This window comes from Sinocyclocheilus rhinocerous, unplaced genomic scaffold (genome assembly GCF_001515625.1).
Source record: "Sinocyclocheilus rhinocerous isolate Xijiao unplaced genomic scaffold, SAMN03320098_v1.1 scaffold4579, whole genome shotgun sequence".
In the NCBI taxonomy this organism is placed as follows: Eukaryota; Metazoa; Chordata; class Actinopteri; order Cypriniformes; family Cyprinidae; genus Sinocyclocheilus; species Sinocyclocheilus rhinocerous.
The window spans coordinates 1-4,934 of NW_015640485.1; the positions used below are offsets into that span (position 1 = coordinate 1).

General features: G+C 33.8%; 1 protein-coding gene across 1 annotated transcript in view; it reads right to left on the minus strand.

Moving 5' to 3' along the window:
• Nucleotides 1–2,672: 2,672 nt before the first annotated feature.
• ednrba (endothelin receptor Ba) overlaps nucleotides 2,673–4,934 on the minus strand; it is a 6,979-nt gene continuing 4,717 nt past the window's right edge. The window contains exon 8 of the mRNA XM_016569329.1: nucleotides 2,673–2,717. The gene's annotated coding sequence lies outside the window, so the exon portion shown is untranslated. The remainder of the gene's footprint in view (nucleotides 2,718–4,934) is intronic.

Here is a 4,934-nt window from a genome sequence, read left to right on the forward strand (position 1 = left end):
TTTTACTTGAGTATGGCTTTCAGGTACTTTATACACCACTGATTTATACCAACCATTTTAAAAACATCTCAGGATGATGTAAGGGTCTTTGTCTTATGTTCACTTTAAGTAAAATATTACAGTATTTACTTTTCTACAGTCCAAAGACAATTCTGAAAACAACCTTGACAAAGCCTACTGATGCTATAATGAACACGTGCTCTCTTATTTCAGTGTTATTGTTAATGTTATGGTTGTTAAAACAGAAACTTTGCTTCATATATTCAATTTATCAGTTTAAATTACGAGAGGGGCAAGCTTTCAACTGAACTGTGCACATGCATTTTTGACATTTGTGTTATGCTTTCTCCATCTAAGAAATGTGTACCCAAGTGTACACACTCTTGACCCATTTCAGGGGCGGCCAAAATTACACATTAAAATTAATCAAAGCTATAGAAATGTATATTCATATTTACAAACAAAATATGAAGATACATATTGATATACAAATTAAACTCTCTGTAATTCTCACCCTGATTCACAAATATTTCTGCCCATTAGCATATCTCTCCTGTGATTGTGAACATCTGCTTTTCCTCCACTTGAAGCCATTTCGTGAGTGTGTAACGTGCTGTTACTTTCAGGTAATAAAATTAGAAAATAGTAAAATTTTCTTAACTAACACTAATTTGTCATACTAATTTGTAAGTTATAACCTTAAGGAACTGCATTTTGACTGGAAAAGTAGAATACAAAGTCAAATTTACATGGCCTCTGAGAGGAAAACTAATAGATACAATAGGATACAGTACAACTTAACCAATCAACATAATCTCTGATGATCAAATTAAAAGTGTACCACCACATATGCCACTATCACTGATTGAAAAATCAGACAAGAAAGGGACCTCATAATAATAGACAAACAACAGTTATAAATTAAAGATATATAGTTGTGATACATAAACCTTGCAGAATCTGGAAAATTGTAATTATTTTACAATATGAATTATCATAAATCCATGAATAAAAGATGTTTACATAGTCCACAACAGAAATAAAAAATAAAAATGACCCCGTTCAAAAGTACACATGCTTCATTCTTAATACTGTGTTGTTACCTATATGATCTACAACCGTTATTTAGTTGCTGTTGTTTTTCATGACCGTTGTTCATGAGACCTTTGTTTTTCCTGCAGTTAAACTGCCCACTGTTCTTCAGAAAAACCTCCAGGTCCCACAAATTATTTGGTTTTCCAGCATCAGTGACTATGATTTTGAGATCCATTTTTTCACACTGATGACAACTGAGGGACATTCACTGATGCCAAAGGAGGAGCCAGGGGTGAAAACTTGATTTTAAGATCAAGGTAAACGGCACTTATTTTGTCTTCTGGGAACTGTAAGTATCTTCCGAAGCATTTGAAGGGCAGTACTAAATGAAAAAAACGTTATTTAAACAAAATGTTCAAAAGTTTCAAAAAGTTTCAGTATGTTTTGATCTCAAAATCATACAGTCACTGCTGGAAAGGGTTCAAATATGCAAAAGATGCTGGAAAACCAAAGAATTTGTGGGACCTGGAGGATTTTCTGAAGAACAGTGTGTAGTTTAACTGTTCAGGCCAAACGAGAAACTCATGAACAACAGTTGTGGATAGGTAACAACACAAAGTATTAAGAATCAAGCGTATGTAAACTTTTAAACACTTTTTTGAATATCTTATTCAGGACTGTACTAAATAAAATCCCTCTTATTTTGGTAAAATAATTAACATTTTGCAGTTGTATTTAAACTTTTGTCAGCAACTGTACATTAATGTCTTTTTTAAGTAACATTAAACTAAGTTCAATGTAGTTTTTAAAGATTTAATATAAATACTATATTAAAAAAACACCCAAAAATGAAAATTAGCTTGTGTTTTAATCCATATTTCAAACGTAATAAACACTTTTCTCTCATTTCTGTTATCTGTCATACGCGGAAGCCGTTCCGGCGGATGATGTAAGACGTCGGTGTTGCGTGATTATTGACTTCTTCTTCTTAATGTTTAATGGCGGTTGGCATCCCGCATGAATATTGACAAACGCGGAGAGAGAACAAAACAAAACGCCGGTCATGAATTAGAATTACAAACAGAGGATTTGCAAAGAAAAATGTCGGAGGATTGACTCGCATATCTCAGAGGCGCGTGTACTGCGCATACGTATACGCGTATGACAGATAACGGAAGTAAGAGAAAAGTTTATTACATTTGAAATATGGTTATTTTTCTTACAAAAACCCATGGATTCACTACAGGAGGCCTTTATTCATCCCACCCCCCCAGAGCACTGTGAGGCACATTTATTATGAATGCACGCGCTTTATTTGACGACATGTGGACTGTTCACTTGCAACACCCGCTGACAGCAATGATAGAGCTTGGAATAGCCAGGACAATTTTTAATATAACTCCGACTGGATTCGTCAAAAAGAAGAAAGTCATATACACCTAGGATGCCTCGAGGGTGAGTAAAACAGTCAAATTTAAATTTTTGGGTGAACTAACCCTTTAATCTCATCCAAAGCTGAAATGCCTCAGGAAGGGACCTTTTTGAACGTTGAGGTCAAGAGACATCCTAATCCAATAAGAAATGGAAATAGATTTATTGTGAAGATGAGATTGGAATCTCTCATGTGATGATTCAGAGGTGCTGTTGTTGTAGATTTCACAGTGACTGCAGGAGGAGGAATCCTGTTGGAAATTAAACAGAGAGACTCTTTCATGGCATAATTTGTCATGCATTATGATCATTTAAAGAAGGGAGAGATGGTCATGAGAGAAAGCAGTTTCCTCAAAACATCTCACATGATGTCCTTTAGTCATGCTCATGAATCATGTGATCTTGTTTAAGAGGAGGCTATTCACAAACCTACTACTGTCTTTTAGGTTCATTCCTACATTTCTGATGTTGTCGTGTTTGGTTTACATTGGTAACATAAGAAAAATTAGGAAAATTAAAATTACCTATCAAGAAAAAGTTCAAGTTTAACTCTTTACTTTATCTGAAAAAATTGACTATTTACTTAATACCACATATGACCAGCAGACACAGAGAATGCAACAACTAAATATAAAATACAACATAAAAAAAGAACAAGACTTCAAATGACGTTGTCCAATCTAATAAGTGAATCCTCCAGTACAAATATGAGATCTTGTCTTCTTAAGTAAAATGTAATTAAGAAGTTAACCAAACATCCTTGCAAGTTGTGTGGAAATCTGAATAGAAATATATTCAGCAAGATTTCACTCAATATAATGCTAATAATAATGGGTAACTGACACATACAATAACATGTCTGCAGAGTGACAAGATAAATTTGCCTTTTTTTTTTCTCCTGACAGTGAAGAATAATTACAGAAAAAAAAACACCTGGAAACTACCCCTCTATTTTCCATGTTGTTAATTAATTTAATGTCCTAATGCTGTATTGTTAAACAAGTGACAAGATTTTAGGGGGGGACTTAAAAGTTGTATCTGTTAACACTGTTGCACTGTGAACTAATATGAATAAACAATGAACAACAGTATTTTCTATTACTAACATTATTATTGATTAGCAAATGTTATATACAATATATTGCTCATTGTTAGTTCACGTTATTGTATTAACTAATATTAACAACAGATACTTTATTGTACATTGTTACCACAATTAACTGGAAATGGTGTAAACATGGTGTAAATGTTTTTATTGTCTTAAAATAAGCTTTTTGCAACACATTCAAGATAAAAAGTCTTACATAACAGATGGACAACAAAGAAATCTATAAATATTATTAAAAAGAACTACAAAAAACTGAACAGAGTCAGAAGGAATTATAACACAGAATTAAATGATTAGTAAAATGTCTGAAGCCTTGAGTCATGTGGAAGATTAATCATACAATTTGTGTAAATCTCAAGTAAATCTTGCTCTTCTACTAGACAGATGAAATAATCGCAGTATAAGTTTGCAAGCATGTGCAACATTGACAAACACTGACAAATACACTATCCTTAAAGATACATAATGAATTATGAAACCATATCACATGGCTGAACCCCCCCCCCAAAACAAATAACAATCAAAAAAGTATAACATCTCAAAGCCAATAGTAGTAGTAGTAGTAGTAGTAGTAGTAATAATAATAATAATAATAAACACATACGAAATATACTCTTCTATTTTGGGGTTCATGTATTTTCTGGCATAAAAGAGCTATTGAAATAAGGTTGTTGACTTGAACTATGCTGCAGGGCAACTCCATATATGTACACCAAAAGCAAACCTAGCATTGTTCTTATAATCAGTTGCTTTATTACATTTGGAAATTCTTTAAATCAGGAGTTTTCAAACCAGTCCTGGAGCACCCCCATCACTGCACATTTTGTATGTCTGATTTAACACACCTAATACAACTCATCAGCTCATTAGTAGAGACTGAATTGGGTGTGTCCAATAAGGGAGACATAAAAAATGTGCAGTGCTGGAGGTGCTCCAGGAGTGGTTTGAAAACCCCTGCTTTAAATGTACAGGGTACTATAGAGAGCATGTGAAGTCACTTTCGATTTTGGTCGAATATTTACACCACAATTCCTGAAATATGAATGTATGGAGAGTTGGACAAAACCTGTGAGCGTTTTTAAGATAGTGTGACATGTGGCCAGTGCTGAGATGTTGAATCATTGTTGAATCATTCAGTTGAATTGGACTTTTTTAACCTTACCAGAGCATCTAGAACATTATCATAATGTTAAAGGGGTCATAGGATGCCCATTTTCCACAAGTTGATATGATTCTTTGGGGTCTTAATGGATTCATTACAAAACATTATACTCACGTCTTCTGTAGATGAGGCTGATTCACACGAACAGACGCATTTATGTAGATCGGGGGCGCATTCCCTTCAGAAACAAATGTAATC